The sequence below is a fragment of the Theropithecus gelada genome, chromosome 2, assembly GCF_003255815.1.
Source record: "Theropithecus gelada isolate Dixy chromosome 2, Tgel_1.0, whole genome shotgun sequence".
Taxonomy (NCBI): Eukaryota; Metazoa; Chordata; class Mammalia; order Primates; family Cercopithecidae; genus Theropithecus; species Theropithecus gelada.
This window is the reverse complement of record NC_037669.1, coordinates 43665345-43687055: the sequence shown is the minus strand read 5'-3', so window position 1 is coordinate 43687055 and position 21711 is coordinate 43665345. Positions and strand designations below refer to the sequence as shown.

Here is a 21711-nt window from a genome sequence, read left to right as displayed (position 1 = left end):
TTAAGATTCAACTTAAATTTTGGGAGGGAACAGAAAACATTCAAAAACAGCAAATGCCGTTGTGACGGCTTGATTTCCTTTGGATTTTCAAACTGTCCTTTTCACATTAACACACCATCTGGAAGGGTAGCTTGTAAAGGGCCCTGAAATAAGTTATTTGTCCCTCTGAGGAAATGGAATTGCTACTTATTGTAGGTATTTGTTTCCCTCTTAAAAAGTGAGATTTGCCTTCAGAGGAAAACAAAAGTTTCTGAAGGGAAGAGAAGGGGGAACTTCAGGAGCCTGGGCCAGGCTGAGTGGGGGGCCCCGTGTTCTGCCTTGGTGTGGGTGCTGGGGAAACAAAGCATATCGGCCCAGCCCGGGGACAGTGAAGGTAGGAGAGACGCTCCTCTAGAAGCACATCCTCTGCCAGGGTGTCGGTGTTTTTTTTTTCCGGCCCTGTCAGCCCTTTCTTCCCCTGGCCATGTCACTAAAGCCAGATCTCTGATAGCCAGGAACCAGCTCCCTCCAGAACTCCCCAACAGCCACCTGCCTGCACTGCCTTTCACCTGCAGGAAGGCAGCTCCCATGGCCTTCCTCCCTCACCCCTGCCAGGGCGTCTCCCTAGACCCTGCAGCCTACCCTGAGTACCACCCTCATGGTTCCACATCTGTCCTCTGTGGGGGAAGAAAGCACCTCGTTCTGGTTCTCCTTGTAACTATTGTTCCTGAACTCTAAATGTATAACCCCCCACACGGTAATAAAAGCCACGCATCGTCACTGTTGGGACGCTTCCCTGTTTCTACATAGCCTGTCCCAGAGTGATGTACTCCTCCCAGCCGCTCCCACATCCCTTTTGCGTGTCTGTCTCTGATTTGGCTTTCCTTTCCTCCTTTCCACCCACCCAGGTGGCTCCCGAATCAGCTGCCTCTGCTGCAGTTCAGAGCAACTTCAGGAGCTTCCCAGCTGAGAGCTTCAGGACGCCTTTCCTGTCCCCCTGGCCCAGTTGCCACAACAAACAACAGAGAAGACGGTGGTGAGTGAGCGGAGTTTACATTATGCTGTTGACCATTCCTCCTCAGTCCCCCTGGGGAGGCTGCAGAGAGGGGAGCTGTGTGTCTTCCTAGGTGCCCAGAAGAGACTGCTGCCCCCAAGGTGAGATGGCACCTGGCCAGCTGCCCAGGCAGGTAGGAGTGAAGGCAGCGTGCTGCAGCATTGTCTGTTGATCTTGGCTTAGCTGGTCAGAATTCTTGAACTGGCGAAGGTGGTGGGAATCATCCTTGGAACTAGCCAGGAAACAAGAATAAGGGCCTGTGGGATGCCATGGCTGCTGCTAGAAACTGTTCACACTGCACACTGTGGTACTCCATCCTTCCAAGCTGGCTGAAAACTTTCTCCTCCTGCTGCTCCAGGAGGCTGCTCTGACTAGCTCTGGTTGTGATTTCTCCTTTGACTCCATGGTTCCTTGGCAAGCAGGCATTATTGGGGATGGAACACAGGTGGAACTTTGTGTTACCTGGACTCATAACCATAGCTAGTTCTGTGGGACCGAGCAGCTTCCAGAGCACTGCCCACAACCTGGTCACCTGCACTCTGGTGAGAAATCCCGTGTGATAATAGGTGTAGAGTGAGCCTGTTTAACAAAGACAGTGCCTTCTTTGGGCAGCTATACAATAGAAAATATTTTAAATAATATTCCAAAAGTGTGGGTGATCATTTGGGATTTCATATGTGTACTTTGGGGTTTGGGGGTTTCCACTGCTTTCTGCAGCTCTAGCAGTGAGGAAGGTGGTTTCCCGCTGCTACCCTTGACCCCCTCCTTAGGGTCTAACTACTACAGTACTTCAGGGGTCCTCAGCTAACATCAGCCTGGGGTGAGGGTGTCTGTTAACTCTCAGTGCAGAGGAGGCTGGCAGGGTCAAAACCAATACCAGTGAAGCAAAGAAAGTGAGAAGGTTGGTGGGTGATGGAAGTGGGGAGGCGTGAATTAATAACAGGAAGTGTGGCCTGTGATTTCAAAAAAATAATACTGATTATTTCCCCTATGGTGCTAAACCTGCTTTGAATTATGACCCCATCATTGACTTGAGAGAACAGCTTCTTAGACTACTTTGAAAGGCATATTGAAGTATGTAGGGCCTGCTCTTTTGTTAAGGAAACAAATCCCATAACATCAAAGGAATTTTTTAAAAAGTGACTATGAGGTTGGACTCTAAAATGGCTGATAAAGGGAAAAGCAGTGTCCTACTACTGCCTGAAAGAAAACACAGCACATATGGCTGAGATGGGGCTTTATTTTAGGATTTGTGGGAGGCTGGACCAAAGTGAACACTGAACATATGAGCAAGGCATCCTTTAAAAGAAAACCTTAAGGCTTTTCACACTGTGAAGCACCATAGGTAGAAGATCAAAGGATGCAAAAAATAATGCAAGTCCCTTTATTTTAAAGGCACATCTGCCTGGCCGGAAGTCAGGATGAAAGTTGTGCCTCTGGTACTGGTGAGTGGTCTATGCCAGAAGCCCTCTTCGTTTAGTCACCTACTTTATGCTGTGACAAGGACGTTTGCAACGAGGAAAAGAAGTAAATAAAAATGAGATAAAACTTCAGTTTTAAAGCCTAGGGGCTCATGACACCATAGGACTCACCCAGTATTCCTTTCTTCGCATCATTGGGGCCATTTGAGCAAAGCTCTCGAGACACATCTGGTCAGTGCAAAGGCAGTCGAGAACTCATGCCCTTCTCTGTGAGTCCCTTAAAGTCTAAGCCAATGGGACACTCATAGGTAATACAGGACTCCTTAGCAAGATGCAAACATTTTTAAAAATTTACTAATAATAGTTGTACGTATTCAGGGAGTACATAGTGATGTTTTGATACAATTAATATATGGTGATCAGATCCAGGCAATTAGCATATCCATCTTTGCAAACATTTATCATTTCTTTATGTTTGAAACATTCAATATCCTCCTTCTACCTATTTGAAACTATGTATTATTGTTAACTATAGTCATCCTACCATGGTATAGAACAGTAGAACTTATTCTTTCTATCTAGCTGTAATTTTATATCCTTTAGCAAATCTCTCCCTATCCCTCCCTTCCTGCTACCCTTCCCAGCCTCTAGTATTCTCTGTTCTACTATTTTACTTCTTAGAGATCAACATTTTTTAGCTTTCACATATGAATGAGAACACACCATGTCTAACTTTCTGTTCCTGGCTTATCTCACTTAATATAATGTCCTCCAGTTCTATCCGTGTTGCCGCAAATGGCAGGATTCATTCTTTTTTATGGTTAAATAGTATTCCATTGTGTATCTATACCACATTTTATTTATCCATTCATCTTCTGTTGGATACCTACATTGATCCCGTATCTTGGCTATATGTAAATAGTGCTGCGGTAGACATGGGGATACAGACGTCTCTTTGATATGATTTCCTTTTTTCCTTTGGATAAATTCCCAATAGTAGAATTGCTGGATCATATGGTTGTTCTATTTTTAGTTTTGGAAGAACCTCTATACTGGTTTCCATAGTTGCTATACTAGTTTACATTCCCACCAAGAGTATATGAGATTCCTTTTCTCCTCATCCTTGCCAGCATTTGTTGTTTGTCTTTTTGAAAATAGCCATTCTAACTGGGATATGCTGATACCTCAATGTGGCTTTGATTTGTATTTCCCTGATGATTAGTGATGTTGGGCATTTTTCCATATATTTGTTGGCAATTTATATTTCTTCTTTTAAGAAATGTCTGTTCCTATAATTTGATCATTTTCTAATCAGATTGTTTTTCTGCTGTTGAATTGAATTCCTTGCATATTCTGGATATTAATTCCCTGTCAGGTGAGTAGTTTCCAAATATTTTCTCCCATCCTGTAGGTTTTTTCACTATTTGTTTTCTTTGCTTGCTTTGCCATGCAGAAACATTTTCATTTGCTATCATACTATTTGTCTATTTTTGCTTTTGTTCCCTGTGCTTTTGAGGTCTTATTCATAAAATATTTTCCCAGACCAGTGTTCTGAGGCATTTTCCTTATGTTATCTTCCAGTAATTTTATCATTTCAGGTCTTACATTTAGGTCTTTGATCCATTTTGAATTGATTTTTGTATAGGATGAGAGGTGGGGGGTCTAGTTTTGTTCTTCTGCCTATGGATATCCAGTTTTCCCAGCACCATCTATTCAAGAGAGTATCCTTTTCACAAAGAATATTCCTGGTACCTTTGTCAAAAATCAATTGGCTGTACCTGTGTGTATTAATTTCTGGGTTCTCTATTTGTTCTGTTGGTCTATGTGTCTGTTTTTATGCTAATACCATGCTGTTTGGGTTACTAGAGCTTTACAGTATATTTTGAGGTCTGGTAGTGTGATACCCCCAGCTGTGTCATTTTTGGTCAGGACTGCTTTGGGTATTTAGGGCCTTTCATTGTTCCATATAAAATTTAGGAATTTTTTTTCTTTTTCTGTGAAGAATTTCATTGGTATTCTGATAGGAATTGCATCCAATCTGTAGATTGCTTTGGATAGTATTGTCGTTTTAACAATATTAATTCTGATCCATGGGCATAGGATGCCTTTCCACTTGTTTGTATCCTCTTCAGTCTCTTTCATCAGTGTTTTATAGTTTTCCTTGTAGAGGTCTTTCACCTCCTTGGTTAAATTTATTCTTATTTGTTAGTAGCTATTGTAAATGGGATTGCCTTCTTGATTTCTTTTCAGCTAGTTTGTTGCTTGTGTGTAGAAATGCTACTCATTTTTGTATATTAATTTTATATCCTGTAACTTTACTAAATTTGTTTATCGGTTCTAAGTTTTTTGGTAGAGTCTTTATATATATATATGGTGGTTATCATCTTTTCATTTCCAGACGTAAGAATCCCTTGAGCATTTCTTGTAGGGCCAGTTTAGTGGTGATGAATTCCTTTGCTTTTTGCTTGTCTGTGAAATATTTTATTTCTTCTTCATTTGTGAAGGTTAGCTTTGCTAGGTATAATATTCTTAGCTGACAGGGTTTTTCCCTTCTTTCTTTCAATACTTTAAATTCTATTCTTTCCTGGCCTGTAAGATTCCTTTTGAGAAATCTCCTGTTAGTCTAATAGAGATTCCCTTATATGTAACTTAGTGCGTTTCTCTTGATGCTTTTAAAATTCTGTCTTTGTCTCTGACTTTTGACAATTTGATTATAATGTGCCTTAGTGAGGACCTGTTTGGGTTTAATCTCTTTGGGGTTCTTTGAGCTTTCTAGACCTGAATGTCCATCTCTCTCCTAAGACTTAGGAAGTTTTCTGCTAATTTTTATTTCATTGGTTGATTTCCTTTTAGTTCTTTTTAAATGATATCCATCTCTTTGTTGAATTTCTCATTCAAATCTTGAATTGTTTTCCTGATTTCATCAGATTATCTCACTGATTTTCCTTAAGATTATTATTTTGAATTGTTTTTCTGGCATTTCATATATTTCCTTATGATTGGAGTCTGTTACTGGAGAATTACTGTTTTTCTTGGGAGGTAACATGTTTTCTGGTTTTTTCATGGTTGTGTTTCTATATTGATTTCTATGCATGTGGTGGAAAAGTTGCCTCTTCCAATTTTATGAAGTAGGCTTTGTAGAGAAAGACTTATTTATATGATGTGTCTTGTGATGTCGGTTCAGTGGGGTGCATTTGCCTGGGTTCTAGGTTGATGCATTAGTATAGTCTCTGTGTAGTTTCTTCACCTGTGATCCACACTAGTGGTATTTGTGATTTCTCAGTGGCCTAGGTTGAAAGAGTTTGTGGTGACAGTGGTGTGGCTTTACCAGGCTGGGCTTGCTGGGTTTGCTGAGTTCTTTCTAAGGTTGGAGGATATAAATGTAAATGATGGATTGACCAAATTTGGGTCTAGCTTGCTGGGTTTGGGGTCCCAGGGCTGTTATTCTGGCCAGGAGCATGAGCATGCAGATGTTTGGCCAACCTAGTGTGTCTGTCAGGAGTGATCTGTGGGGCTGTTTATCAGACTCAGGACAGGATGCTGACAGAAGGCTACTTGGCTGAACTCAGGTCGTGTTTGCTGGGGACTACCTACAGGTCTGTTTCTCATGCTTGTGACACAGCCACATGGTTGCTTGGTTGGCTGGGGGGCATGTCTACTAGGGATGGTCCATGGGGCTGTTTCTTCATCTCAGGACATGGGCTTATAGCTGCTCAACCAGCCTGGTGATGTGTCTGCCAGGGGCAGCCCATGCAGCTGCTTTTTAGGCCCAGGATGCAGGCGCAAGGCTGCTCAACTCGTGTGGGGGCATGCCTGCCAGAGGTGGCCCACAGGGCTATATCTCAGGCTGGGACATGGACAGACAGCTGCTCAGCCAGCCTGGGAGAATATCTGCTGGGGATGGTCCACAGCGTTGTTTCTTAGGTTTGGGACACAGGTGCAAAGCTGCTCAGCTGGCAAAAGGGCATGCCTGCCAGCGATGCCCTGTGGGTTTCTCAGGACTTTTTGGGGGGTTAGGGGTGGTACAGGGCCACTAGGCAGGCCAGGAACATGCCTGTAAGTGGGGGATACTATTATGGAGCTGTTTCTCAGGTCCTGAGTGTGGGTGCATAGCCACCTTGCTGGTGCAGGGGCATATCAACTGCTTGGAGGCTCAGGGGTCTCTCATATTTAGAGGAGGGCATGCAACCATTTGGCTGGCTCAAGGGTAGATTTGCTTCAGTCAGAACTGACAGATTGGTCCTCTGGCTGGAGGTGCAATGGCAGGGGTTGGTTTCCCTGCTATGCAAGATCAGAGTCACAGCTGATCTTGGGCCCAATCTCCATGCAACTGAGGTTGTGGCATACAGCCACCCATGTGAGCTTGGTGTAAGGAGGATGGAGCTCCAGTGCTGGGAGGTGCCGTAGTTACCAGCCTCCAGAGCAGGATTCAATCCAGAGGTGGCTCAGGTCTCAAGATTGTGCCTTGCTGCAGCAGCTTGGTTCACAAGGGGTGGGAGAGATGGGAAGTGCATACCTTGTGCTCCTAATTCAGGGCAGTGTGACTGTGTGAATTCCAGTGTGTCTCCAAACTGGGCCCAGGACTTGTGAGGACTGTGGGATTCTCCTGTTGTAAGGACTGTAGGTGTTTGCAATGCCGATGGGGACTGGTGGGGATCTTCTGCTTACCTTTTCCTTGCAACAAGAAGTCTCTCCTGACTCCAGACAGATCCAATCTTAGCAGGAAAGATAGAGCTGCAGAGGTTGGGTGGCTCCATGCTGCCCTCCTGGATTTCCAATCACCACAGGTGTGTCTCCATGCCCTGCTACATTCTAACACTCTCCCTACCAACATTTCTCGATAGATGTTTCAAAAGGGCAAGTAACCTGTAGTTTCCTCTATATGTATTTTCAGAGATGTCAGTGGAAGATCTTTTGTCTGAATTCCATGTCTTTTTTTTTTTTTTGACACAGGGTGTTTCTTTGTTGCCCAGGTTGGAGTACAGTGGCACAATTATAGCTCACTGCAGCCTCAACCTCTCAGGCTTAAACAATCCTCCTGCCTCAGCCTTCTGAGTAGCTGGGACTATAGGTGCACACCACCATATCCAGCTTTTAAATTCGTTGTAGAGATGGTGTCTTGCTGTGTTATCAGGGCTGGTCTCAAACTCCTGGGCTCAAGCAATCCTCCCACCCCAGCCTCTCAAAGTGCTGGAATTACGGGCGTGAGCCACCGAACCCAGGCTTATGAATTCCATGTTTTTAATGAAGATGATCATTCTGCTTTTGATATAATAACTTTGAACAATGAATTGTGATATATATCATATCAAATTATATTTGCATATGCTTCATTATCATTTTTCTTTTTTTAATGAAAGCACATGTATTTTAGAGAGCTCTATATTGCTTGATATATAACTTGTAATTAAATAGGGGTTTGATCATGTTTCTTTAAAAGGTGGGCATTAGGACCTTGATCAATAGCGTAACCATCTCTTATGTTATTGTTTCTGTGAAAAATTCAGTCCCCTTCCCCAGAAAAGAATGTAACTCTCATCAATGTGGCTAACGTGACATGACATTCTACCAGGCATGACTTTCATTCATTCAACAGCCTCCTTGAATGATGAGTGAGGCAAAGTCCCTGCTCTCATGTAATTTTCATTCTAGTAGAACAGGAAGACAGTAACATCCAGCGGTGACTTTAAAGTACAGTAAGAGCCAGACTCAGCGGCTCACACCTGTAATCCCAGCACTTTGAGAGGCCAAGGTGGATGGATCACCTACAAGTGGAGGGAGAGGAGTGAGGGATGAATTCTGGGCCTGAGCACTTGGGTGGACAGTGGGGCCTTTTGCCTGGATGGGAAATGCTGTGAGAAGAGCACATTTGGCTGGAGAAAATGGAGAGGTCCTGTATGTCTTGTTAGATAAACCAGTCGAGAGCTGGAGTAGACAGTGAGATGTCAAATTCTGGAGATCAGTGGAGAGGGTGGGATAAGAAATGTGTGTGGAGATCACCAGCCTCTAGATGGTGTATAAAACCACACAACTGGATTTGATCACCTCAGGAGTGAGCATGTCAGTCATTTAGAGACCAGGAAAAGGAAGTAGGAAGAAAAACAGGAGAGCATGGCATTCCAGAAACCAAGGGAAGAAAGTCTGTCAAGAAGCAGGGGTGGTGATTGACTGTTAGTGCAGCCACGAGGTATTTAAACCCATTATCACACAAGGAATAATGCTCTCTTGGTGCTTTCCTGCTTTCATATGTGCTCGTGGGCCTCATCTTCCCCCATTAAACTGGACACTCATTGAAGCCAGGGATGATTTCTTTCTTCTGTTTGCACTCAGAGCCACTCAAAGCTGTGCCTTAACTGCCTCACCCCAAAAGCTCTTCAGTTCAGAGGTTGAGGCCTGAAGTGATGTTTCCTGAGGAAAATCTACTTTTGGAGTTGTGTATTGGGGGGTGTGGGGACAGTGATGACAAGGAAGGTCCAGGACTAGTCCCTTCCTAGGCAGAAGAGGCTACTGATGTCACAACTCTGAGTAGAAGGGTTGGGTGGCAGAGGAGAAGACAGATGGAAGGAGTAGGACAGATGCACAAACGTGTCAGATTCTTGACATCAGAAACTGTCAGCCCCACAAATGTGGTCATAGGACTTCAACCTGACAAAGCAGGGACACTGAGGGGTCATGATGGACTCTTTGCCTGCTGATTGATACAGCAGTAGGATTCTTTATCATACTCTGTAAAGTACACGTGACTCCCTGCTGCGGCTGAAGAAGGATGGAGGAGTCCCTCATGGCTTCCCTTAAAGATTTCTTACTCAGAGCTACCAGTTTAGGTTCTTACAAAAGCTAGAGAATCCAGATAGTACCTGTGTCTGGGGAGTAATTCTATGGGCTGTGCTCTGGGACAGCAGTGGCCTCTTGTCTTGACCAGGTTTCATTTCTCTGTATTGATGGGGAGTACCCAGGCCTGAGGGTCTGGCCATTTTTGACTTGAGGCAGTATCTGTAGTGGAATAGCCTGAAGACACTGTCTTAGCCTATTTTATGCTGCTATAAAAGAATATCACAAACCAGGTAATTTGTGAAGAATAGAGACTTATTTCTTACAGTTCTGGAGGCTGGGAAGTTCAAGTTCAAGGGCTGTCTTCTTGCTGGGGCCTTCTTGCTGTGTCATCCCATGGTGTAAGGTAGAAGGACAAGAGAGAATAAGAGAGCAAGAGCGGGGTTGGACTTTTTTTTTTAATAACAAACCCACTCCTACAATGATGAACCCATTCCTGAAATAACATCAATCCATTAATGGGAACAAAGCCTTCATTACTTAATCAGCTCTTAAAGGTCCACCTCTCAAAACTGTTGCAGTGGGAGTCAAGTTTCCAAAACATGAATTTTGGGTGACACATTCAAACCACAGCAACCCCCTACAGGGTTGGACAAATTGGGAGTTAATCTATATAGGTAAAGGGATGGATTTTCTGGCAACTGGGAGATTGCAATGAGGTTTGGATCTTGTCCTGTCTCTTCCATAAACATAGTGAAAGCAGATGACCCATAGTATCATAGGAAAGCGTAAGAGTAGTTTCTGGTTGGGGCACTTGTGAACACTTTGACAAGATGGAAAGCCGTCTTGGGGGAGGCAGGACCAGCAGTTGAGCCCCTACAACACAAAGGAGACCCTGGATGTGGGATGAGGGTGGACCCCTAGCCCTGCAGAGTTTAAGCTGGTAGGAGGCCTGCAGACCATGGGTTCATCCTCTGGAGTTTTTCTTGGAACTTATTACTAAATGTTTCCAGATAATCCCTGATCATGGGGCCTGATAAAATTCATTCTTACTGCTAAAACTATGTTAAGATAAAAGTTGTTTTTATTCATTTGCTATCTATTAAAACCATCGCAGACTAATTATTTTTCAAAAGAAAGAAAACTATGCTACAGTTCTGCAAGTAACTTATGACCAGATGTTGAGGTCTTGGGATACCCTGCCCTGCTTAAAAAATATTGTAAGAGATCTTTAGACGGTAAAATCTAAAAATAAAACCCAAAATATAAAAAAAGATGAATAATAGCAAAGCATGATAGTTCAAGAGTTTTGTTGACTTATTTATTTTTTATTTATTTTTAAAAGAATCATAAGTTATAATTTAATACCAGTTGCTGAGACTTAGATATACCCAATTTTGTAGTGGGGAGGGAGGGTAATTATAGAAAGCAAGAGAGAAAACTTTGAAAATCACTGGTAGCTCAGCCGAGCGTGGTGGCTCACGCCTGTAATCCCAGGACTTTGGGAGGCCGAGGTGGGTGGATCACTTGAGTTCGGGAGTTCAAGACCAGCCTGGTTGGTTGATATGGTGAAACCCTGTCCCTACTAAAAATACAAAATAAAGAATAGCCAGGTGTGGTGGTGCACACTTGTAATCCCTGTTACTTGGGGAACTGAGACAAGAGAATCACCTGAACCCGGGAGGCAGAGGTTGCAGTGAGCCGAGATTGCACTACTACACTCCAACCTGGGCAACAGAGTGAGACTTCGTCAGAAAGAAAAGAACGAGAGAGGGAGGGAGGAAGGGAGGGAGGGAGGGAGGCAGGCAGGCAGGCAGGCAGGCAGGCAGGCAGGAAGGAAGGAAGGAGGGAAATCGCTGGTAGCTTAGCTGAATAGTCAGTGAGTATCTGCAAGCTAGACTTTATCATGCACACAAATCCTCGATCTGAAAATGAGCGGCAGTGGAAGTAGTGGTGGTGGTAGGAGGCGGGAGTGAAGATCATGTCCCATTAGTTTAGGGTATCTGAAAAAGACATGGAGCCACTGACTACTTCTGTATCTACCAGTTTTCCACTCAGCTGTCTGAGGTGAGTAGAAATTATATTAGGCATTTCCATAACCTTATCCTTAACTGTGTTCCCTCCTTTTCTTAGTGCCTGAGGCAGTATCTGTACTTCCCTGCTCCTATTCATACAACCATGTTCCCAGATCCTGGCTTGATGTGGGTTAGTTAGCTGTTCTAGGCCAGATTTCTCAGATTTCTGTTCTTACCTCTTCTGCCCAACTACAACAGCTGGTGGTTGTAGTAGCTGGCCTTCGCCTGAGTCACACCCTCAGGTCATGCATCCCCACCTTTTACAGGCAGGGTGGTTAGCGTGAGAGTCCTGCTCTGTGCTCTCAGTGAAAGATGAGGGGAGAGGAGAACAGCACCTTAGGATGATGGTAGAACTTTCAGTTCTCTTGACAACAAATTAAATGAAGGCATACGCTCTCCATGAGTTTTATGCAGTACAGACCTGGTGTCTGATGCTACAGTTAAGAGACTAGATTTAGAAGGATGGTGGTGCACCAGGTTTGGTGGGAGGAATGAATGGGATGTAAGGAGAGATGATGGTCTGTGCATCTCAGACAAAAGGATTTAGAAAGGGGAGTCTTCAAATTCAAAAGAATGCCTCCCCTGGAAAAAAAAAAGGAGCCTCAGAAATATCTCAAATGCACAGAAATTTGAATTAGAATCCAGAAGATGAAAATCAACATGAATAATACGAAAATAAATAAGGAAACATTCTTTACTTAAAAATTTTAAAAAGTCAGCTAAATGTTGGCAGGATGTGAAGGGGTAGATGACATTTTAAGATAAAGACTATGGGAAAGGAGTTTATTTTGCCACTATCTTTCCTATAGACTTTTGCTAATAACTGTGAAGGGTCTTAAATTTCACATACTTTCAAGTGAAGGAGTTAACCTGCCACAGTTTCATACATGCTGGCAGAAGATGAGACTTATAGGTTAGAGATAAGGGACTTTGTGATTCACAACAATAACAGTAATCAGAATATCAGCATTTTCCTGTACTGGTTCTTTGAGCTCCAACCTCCACAGGTTGACACCAAGAGGGCCAGGTGATACCTGCACACACAGTGGAGAGAAGTCCTGAGCCTAGGGAACTTGAGAGTTCTGTAATGAACAGTAAGTGTGCCTGCACTTTGCTCCATCCTGAGGGACACTCTCTCTCTCTTTGAAGGCTATTTGCTATGCAGATCTTCTTGAAAAGATACTCAGGAACAAAGGCAGTCAGTACCTCTGCTTGCAAGATGTGCAAAACTGTGAGAGACATGAAGAATGGTCTCCCAACTGCTGCATCAATAAAAAGGTAGAGGAAGCTAACGTTTATTGCATCCTTGCCATGCACCAAGCACTGACCAGGAGACTTCTCATTCCTTGCCTCATCAGAGTTCCAGAGCAGTCTTGCCCAGCAGTGGTGCTGTTGTTGTTTGATCGATAAGGAAGCTGGTGAGTCAGGGAACTGGAATATCTAGGTGGAGGACTTGTGTATGTATTATGTACTTCTTATATGCTAAGCATTGTGCTAAGAAGTAGCTAAAACTTAATTAGGTGCTTATCAGGTGCCAAGCACAGTTCTAAGAGCTCTCCATGAATTGATTGATTTAATTCACCACAACTAAGATTATCAGGCACTGCTGAGGAAACCGAGGCACAGTGGGTGATGGAACTGAGATTCAAATCTGCACATTTAACCACTGTGTGGCTGTGAGTTGTGGGTTTTTGTTTTTGTTTTGGGTTTTTTTTTTTGAGAGAGAGAGGGTCTGGCTCTGTTGCTCAGGCTGGAGTGCAGAGGTGCTATCTCGGCTCACTGCAACCTCTGCCTTCTGGACTCAAGCAGTCCTCCTTCCTCAGCCTCCTGAGTAGCTGGGACCATAGGCATGTGCCACATACCCAGCTAATTTTTGTGTTTTTTGTAGAGTTGGGTTTTGCTGTGTTGCCCAGACTGGTCTCGACCTCCTGGGCTCAAGTGGTCCACTTGCCTTGGCCTCCCAAAGTGCTAGGATTACAGGCACCCTGTGTTTGTGTTCTTTCTTCATTCCTCAGAGTCATAGCAAGAGGGTCATAGTGAAACTAATGTGTGCCCCGAGGAAGTGGATGTATTTGAAAACTGCCAAGTAGAAACAGTTGAAGTGGGACTGAGTGTGTTTAATCTGCAGAAGAATAAAGGATAAGTTATGCCTGTCTTCAAACATTTGTAGGTATGTCTTATAGACAAGGAGAGTTCACTCTGTGTGACTGTAGGAGGCAGAATTGGGTCTATTTAGGGGGAGGCATATCATGGCTCAGCAAAAATTATTTCTTGAATAATACAGTGCCCCCTGACATCATATGGGAATGGGCTACCTGTGAGGGTGGCAACTCAGTGGTTACCTTTCAGAGATGTGCTGTCTGGGCTCTGTCAAGGTCCCTACAATAAGCCCCTCTGCTACGGGAGCTGGGCAATGGAAAAGGACGGCCCTAATGAGGTTCTCTAGACCATTCCTAAGAGAGCTGACCCTGCTACCAGTGACCTGAACTCTTTCCCCTGCCATGCCTCCCTGTCCCTTCTTGGAGCCTCAGGCCGCAGATCTGTTGGACATGCAGAGATGGTTTCTGCATGTGTGAGGAGGGTGTCTTACCTCTTGGGAATCCAGGACCACCCTAAGGATCTGGAGGAGTTAGTGCTGCAGCTCCTCGCACTCTCAGGCCTGCTCTGTCTTACAAGGGGATCCACTAGGATCTGGACTAAGTCCTGCCTCAAACCCTGCTGGGTTTGGTTCCTTACCTGCTATCAGCCTGTAATCACAGCCCCATGGCTCAGCTATACCCTGGCAAATCTCGTCGCACACATCAGGTCCACTGTTGCCCAGTTTGGGACAGAATGAGATTCCTCTGCTGGGTAGGAGGTGGAATGAGCAGATCTCCATGGTCTTAACTGTATCTGTGGTTCTGTGATTCACTCTTTCCTTGTCAAATAGCCCAAGCTTTAAAAAGCAAGTGGGAACAGGTGGTTGGGCCAGTGCTGCTCTGTGATGACCTGGCTGTGGCACCCTGGCAACTCCCCTGATGTAGCTGTAGGCCTGGGCTGAGCAGATCTGACCCAGATGCAGGCCCAGAGAGGAACCCTGGGCAGGTAGGGAAAGGAATTTGGGGAGATGGTGATAAATAGGAGTGGTGACAACTGGCTTCACAGTATATGTTCCACTCTGCTAGAAACGGCCTCTGCTGGGGCCTAAAGACTCCCCAGAAGTAGTCTTAATTAGTGTGTGGACATCTTTAAAAGAATCTAATTTTCATCAAAGGATTTCAAAGAGTGATGCTTAGCCCAGTGTGAAGGGCATAGTCAAGATCTGATCCTGAAATAATGTCTCTGCTATCCTAGATGTCAGGAGAAACTAAAAATATCCTCATCAGTCTGAGGAATTCTTGGTTTATTGAACCCATCTCTTTTCCCTCTGAGCATCCTTCCAGAAAGTGAGAGAGTAAGGAAGTGAGCCAAGAAGCTTTAATTACTCAATCTGCTGACATTATTTTATCTACGCCACTGATATTAAATCTGCAAAGCATTCCACTTAAATCTCAGTGCTAAGAGCAGCCTCTACAAACTTGGGCCTTTGTCCTTCTGCTGGCTGTGGCCCATGCTCTGTTTCCCACCCTACCTCACCCTCCCTCAGACTTCTTAAATTCCGAAGCTCTCTGTGGCACTGGAAATGATCTGTCTGTGGAATGTCCATACTTCAGGAAAGTCCCCGATCTGTGTGTGTTTATTCCCCAATTCTGCTCCCCCCAACTCAGCCTGGCTGTTTGTGGTTGAATTCTGGCACATGCCCATCATTACGGAAACCTGGATTTGGCAGGGATATTGTACCATGTTTCTATTATTGGCATCTTTGGAGAAGGAAGAGAAAGTCTGTCTAGTTTTTTCCCTCTCTTTTACGTACAAATGAAAATTTATTTCTTATGTTATTAACTTTTCTGGTCAACCAGTCAAATACATCTTCAATTTCAGGTTGCTTCCCTGGAGTGTGGAAGTTTTCTCCTGGTTTAATGTTGACTCTGTTGTCTAATAGCTGGTTCATTTAGCACCTGGTTGGTGCTATGGTTATAGCTGCAACAGGCCGCATTTAAGGAGGGCTTCCAGGGAACCAGCACTGTGCTGAGGACTTCAATCCTCATGACCTCTGAGACAAGTGCTGTTACCATCTTGCCCCCATTATAGGGAGGACATGAGCTGAAAGAAGTCCAATAACTTGCTGAAGGTCTTGCAGCAGAGCTGGGGCTAGAAGCCAGGCAGTGTGGTGCCAGAGCTGGCTGACCTCAACGCCTACTTCTTGCTTCCATGCATGCATACATATGCCATACATATATGTGGGAGACCCATAGGATGTATGCCATCAATACATACTGCTGTGCATACCAGGGCTCCCACCATCCTCCCAGGAAGGTTGGTATCATTATAAAACCCTGTCCTCAGCAAGTGTGTGTTAAGAACTTAGTGTGTGCAGATCCAAAGATGTACAAACCCAGGTCCTGCTCATAGGCATTGCAGCTGGGGAGACAAGGCCTTAATCTGCAGAGTCTGAGCTGGGCTGGGCAGGGGAAGCGTCAGTTTTGTTCACTGCTATGTCTCCAGGGACTGTTATAGCACCTGGCAGGTAGCATGCTCTCAGAAACATGTGATGAAGGAACAAACTTCTAATTAAACAAATCCGTTTACATTTTTACAAATAAATGAAACAACACGTGAATTTCTAAGAAGTATGAAGGACATAAACTGAGATTAGAGGACAGATTAAATTATGTACATTAAGCTGTATAAAAAGCTCCCCATGTTGTCCTCATTTTTCTTACTTTTCATAGATTGGTGGGCACAATGTCATGGACGGGGTACTTGTGGACCCATGTCATAAATAGGGCTTTCGATGCTCTTAGATCCTGCTGGGTGGGGAGGGCTTAGAGAAGAGATGGACCTTGAGGTTGGAGTAGGACTCAGCTGGGTGGAAAAGAACGTGGGAGGCATTCCAGAGCTGCCCTCACTGGCAGGATTATACTGGAGAGGGCAGAAGCCTCATGTTTTGCTTGATAACAGTTATTTTGAACTTCATGACTTCTCGAAGTTTGGATCCTTTTCTGTCTTACTCAATACTTGCCTCGCTTCCCAAGCCTAACCTAACTTGGTTGGGTATCTAAGTGTACATCCCTTCAAACCATGTAGGAATCCCTGGACCTCATCCTTGCCTGAATTCTGGCACCAGATCAAGAAGAACAAGCTTGAACAGAGGCTGAGGCAGGAGAGTAAAATACTGGGGAGCCACAAGTCAGCACCAGGCAAGTTGACAGGAATCAAGAGGACCTGGATGGAAGAGCCATAAAATCCCACGTACTCTGACTCAGTAATTGAAGTTCTCAAAATGTATCTTGGGGAAATAATCTAAAGGATTATTATGGAAATAAAGGGGCCAGGTGCAGTGGCTCATACCTGTAATCCCAGCACTTTGGGAGGCCAAGGTGGGTGGATCACCTGAGGTCAGGAGTTCAAGACCAGCCTGACCAACAAGGTGAAACCCCGTCTCTAGTAAAAATACAAAAATTAGCTGGGCATGGTGTCAGATGCCTGTAGTCCTAGCTATTCGGGGGGCTGAGACAGGAGAATTGCTTGAACCTGGGAGGTGGAGGTTGCAGTGAGCCGAGATTGCGCCATTGTACTCCAGCCTGGGCAACGGAATGAGACTCCATCTCAAAAAAAAAAAAAAAAAAAAAAAGAAAGAAAAAGAAATAAAGGATAAGTTTATGTCCATTAAACTGTTTGTTTTAATGAAATTGGAAGCAAACTAAATGGCAACTAACAGAGGCATCATTAAGTTTTGGCTTATCTACTTGCTGGAATATGATACAGTCACTGAAAATAAGATTTATGAAGAGTGTTCCATGTCTGAGGAAAAGCATGAAAAATGAAGGCAATGATCATTTGTATATATAATTTTATTTTTAAAAGTATATACATAGAAAAATATTGGAAAAATATTACAGAAAATGATAGTATTTATATTGGGGGAAAAGTCATTTGTAATCCTACTTACAACCAAACTTTTAGCCAATATTGTTTATTTGTTTATGATTGACAAACGACGATGGGACAAGGGAACTCAGTTGAGTTCAACATTCCTGTAAAGAGTCAGAAACGAAGACACTGTCGGTCTAGCAAAGGAGTAAGGACAGCTATGAGAATATGTCCAAAATAACCTGGAGTGTGAAATAAGAGGTTCCTGGACAGAGGGCACATGAAGCCCGAGCTTGGCCGGAATAGGGTGAATGTGGCCAGGGAAGACACCTTTGTGTTTTGTTTTTCTAGAGGCTTGGTGTCTGTAACCAAATTTATCCCTGAGGCTGAGACACAGGAACAGGGCCCATGAGTCAGTGTTTCTGCGGCAGCCTTCTGGGTCGGTGCCCACACAGGCAGGGCAGGCATCAAATTTGACACAGCTGCATGGGGAAGACATCTTTGAAGTCATGTCTTGTGTCGGGAGACATGGGAGAGATTAGGGTAGAGGTGGCCATATGTATACCCTGGCTCCCCTAAATAGTCCCAGCATGAATATTCAAAGAGCCCTTTCCGTTCTCAAGAATCCTCATTTGGATAATATGTTATGTGGTCACCCTAATTATTGAAAAGGAGGTTGAAGGACATTCTGGGTTGATGACAATTGCTCTGCTGGTTGCCTCTAGTGCTTAAGAGACCATGAATTGTCCGGGTGTGGTGGCTTATGCCTGTAATCCCAGCACTTAGGGAGGCTGAGGCGAGCAGATCGCTTGAGGTTGGGAGTTCGAGACCAGCCTGGCCAACATGGTGAAACCCCGTCTCTACTAAAAATACAAAAAGTAGCCAGGCATGGTGGCACACGTCTGTAATCTCAGCAACTTGGGAGGCTGAGGCAGGAGAATCACTTGAACCCAGGAGGTGGAGGCTGCAGTGAGCCGAGATCACGCCATTGCATTCCAGCCTGGACAACAGAGCGAGACTCCATCTAAAAAAAAAAAAAAAAAAGAGAGAGACAGTGAATTAAAATTCCCTGATGCAGAGGTGGGCCCAGCCTGATGGAGAAGTGGCCCAGGTGTTGTAGATGAATATGGCTCTGCTATCCTGATTAAGATAACCAAGGTAATTATTCCCAAGCTGTCCCAGCATGTGGCTATAATTCATATTTAACTTTGACCGAAGAGCTCCTTTTCCCCTTGCAGTCTTGCTCCCCCATCCTGCAAACCTGGTATATGACCATTAAAATCTCAATAAGCAGAAGCTTAAGTAAGGGTATATAATTTGCCAACTGAACCTTTCCCTATTTGCAACCTTTTAGCATTAGCAAGTTATTGACTTTTCATGAAAAAGCGCTGGTATGGCTAGTGCAAAAATCAGTTCAAATGGTAGAGGGTGATAACTTTAAGCAGATAGGGACTTGGCCTGAGTGAGCTTTGTTTACTTCCTCCTGTCTGCCCTTTCTTCTATCGGCTGTCAAGGCAGGCTTTTTGGGAACCCCATTACTGAGCAGACTGCCAAGTTGACGATCAGTGATCCAGCCTGGGAGCCAAGACTAGGTTCATCTTGCAAGAAAAGTGGGGTGGGATTGTGGAGAAGGCCCCCTCCCCTGTGCCCACAGGAGGATTGGTGTGACCCTGAGTACCCCAATATGCCTGGCTGGACATCTTGGGAGCACTGGGAAACAGGAGGTAAAGACCTTCATGCAGTATCTCCTCACGGCCTCAGCTCAGCGGGGCCCCCAGTCAACGGAGAAGCCGTGACAGGCACAGCTGACTGGACATGTGAACAAACAGATTAACAGTTCAGGGACTGCCAAAGTAAAGAAACATCTAGATCTTTCGTAGATGTTTTGTTTGGTTGATTGGTTGAGGGGCACAGGTGACAAGTGTTGGGGCAAACTCTGGCTTTTCCTGTACTTAAGCAAGAAATCAACTTTTGGCACCTGGACACTATTTTAAGTCTCTAGTTAAGAGATCACTCAAGAGAGAACGCTCTGCTTTGGAGGCCAGGCTAGATATGGAATTGGCCGGAATCTGCCGAGATCTATGGAGAGGACACCTGAGCAAGCATGGGCTAATGTTAAACCATAGCTTCCTAGAGAGGTTGGGTGGGGAAACCTGACTTTCAAAGGGGGAGAAAGTACCACTGCAAAGGCTTAAACTGAAACAGGTGTAAGCAAGATGGTTCTGACCTCCCCTCATTTGGTTTAAGCATACATCACAAGGACCAGGTGCTGTCAATAATGAATTCAGTTTTTCTCTTGGGCCCAGAAACAGAGAGGGATGAAGCCATTAAGGCGATGGAACCCAGCCCTGACTAATAGGTGTGAGGGGGAACAGAACTGGGGGCAAGAGTTCTTCAGTGTGGGCGTCCTGAATCTCTGCAGCTGACTCTGAGAAGTCCCAGGGGTCTGCTTTCTCTAAGAACAGTTCCATATTAGGTAATGACAAAAAACCAGAGTGAGATTAAAAATGGATTCTTTTTATTGAGCGGTAATGATAAAAGCTCCAGGTTCTAATGATAAAAGCATTCTGTTCAATGTTATATAACTGTTAGAAATGGGGGTTAGTAATTAGAAGTGAATTGTTAATTTAATAGATATGTTTTTATAGAAAAATGATGTAAATAAGTACGTGAAATACTGCTTTCTGGCCTGATCAGTCACAGCTGAAGGGGCCTAGCTGTCTGGCTGCTGTGTCCACCAGGTAGAAGTTTACCTGAGTTGCTTGAAAGAAAATGTTCTGGCACTAGAATTGCCGTTTCAAAGCTTTGCAGGGATGGTAAACAACATACTGCTCTTCAGAGCACTATACCAATCTTATTATTGTTGGTGAGAGAGAGCATCTAACACTCAATAAATGCTGGGCACTCTAGGCTGAATGCTAAAAAATGAACTGCTGCCTTTGTTTAGCACAGCATCTCCAGCAGGATGCAGAATTTCAAGTTCAGGAGTAGACAAGCATGAAGGGTTTTAGGGTCTTTGAACAGGCCAATGCCCCATTAGCTTTTTAATTTTCCATCCCACTTTCCTGGCTCCTGCGGCTCTATTTTTCTCTTCGATAAACTGTTTTCTCCAATAGGATTCCAAATTCCCTATTGGAAGTTGAGCCCCATATCCTCAAGGCCCGTGCTCCCTGAGCCAGGTATGAGTGCAGCTAATAGCTGGTGGCGGTCCATTGATCTCCCTGTTGGCCCTGCATCTGCCTGTACTTCCCCCTTGCGGCTGATGGAGGATCCTGTGTGGAAGGGCTCCCTCACCCCAAGTGCAAATGGCTCCCTGTTTCATAGAGGGTTGACAGGGGACACACTTTCTCCTCTCCGCTGGGAACCACCTGAGCTGACACCTCTGAGCAGAAGTTCCTCTTTGTGTTCCTGCTGATGGGCTGTGCTCTCAGCTGGTCATTGGTTTTCTCCGTGCCTTCTCCAGGTGCCCAGAGGTCACCATTTTCTTTCTAGTTAGCCCCACTCTAGAAGAGATTTAGGGCTGGGAGAAGAGGAGAAACATATGTTAGCCTCATTAACATCTTTGGTGAAGTATGAGGAGAAAGAGGTAGCCATGATTGGTAGAAAAATGAGACTGTTAAGGGAGAAAAGTATGTCTGTTAAAAGTATGACTGATATCTGTTATCACCCATCATTGCAGATGGTAAAAATCAGTTGTTCTCAGCAACATCACTGACTGCCCTGCTGAGACCCTGGAACTGGAGGGTGTCCTTTGGGAGACAGGCAGGGCATGATGTGGAAGGGCCAGTGTGAGTCACATGAGGACAGCCGAGGGTCTGACTGGACTCCCGGCCAGTCCTGCCACAGGCATTGCACGCAGCTGGTGCTTGAGTGGGCTCACCTGCCTACCTGAGGAGCATGACAGGGAAGGTGAGAAGCGTCCTGAGCCTGTTGGGGGGACTGTTCATCTAAAAGAGACACAACTGGAATCCCCATTGGCAGAGCCAGGGCCAGGCTTAGAGCATCAGGTCAAGACTGTGTGGACTTCAGTCAGCTCAGCTTTAAAGAGCTGTGGCTAGAGGAGAGACTCCAGCAACCTGCAGACCAGCTCAGGGGAATGTCAGGGGAGTGAGGGGCTGAGTGGCAAGGAAACGGGCAGGTGACCATGAGCTCCTTGCTCTCTTCTTGTCTGCCTCTTCTCCAATAGGCTGAGGGTTCCTGAGATCCGGGGCCGCCTCAGAGCCATAGTGAGGAATGTGCCCCTTCCAAGGCTGCTCCCTGAGTCTGTCTTCCCTAACTTCTCTAACTCCTTCGCTCTTCTCCCTGTATTGCTGTGATTCCTGCCTCCCAGCTGGCTGGGATGGAGCCGGACTTGGTCCCTGCTGAATCTCAGAATCTAGATTGGAGCAGCAGTTGCTCAAATATTCAATGAATACTTGAAGGCAATGACAGAGAAGGTGAGAAGTGTCCTGAGCCTGTT

At 44.9% G+C, this 21711-nt stretch overlaps 1 protein-coding gene and 1 non-coding gene across 7 annotated transcripts in view; one reads left to right on the top strand and one right to left on the bottom strand.

Annotated features, from left to right (window-relative positions):
- Positions 1–21711, top strand: part of MYLK (myosin light chain kinase) — a 287445-nt gene that overhangs the window by 64514 nt on the left and 201220 nt on the right. For all 6 annotated transcript variants that reach the window (XM_025377289.1, XM_025377293.1, XM_025377292.1 and 3 more), the window contains one exon: positions 888–1015. The gene's annotated coding sequence lies outside the window, so the exon portion shown is untranslated. The remainder of the gene's footprint in view (positions 1–887; positions 1016–21711) is intronic.
- Positions 17609–17739, bottom strand: LOC112619920. The gene has a single exon (XR_003118398.1). It is a non-coding gene; the product is annotated as a small nucleolar RNA SNORA5 (small nucleolar RNA).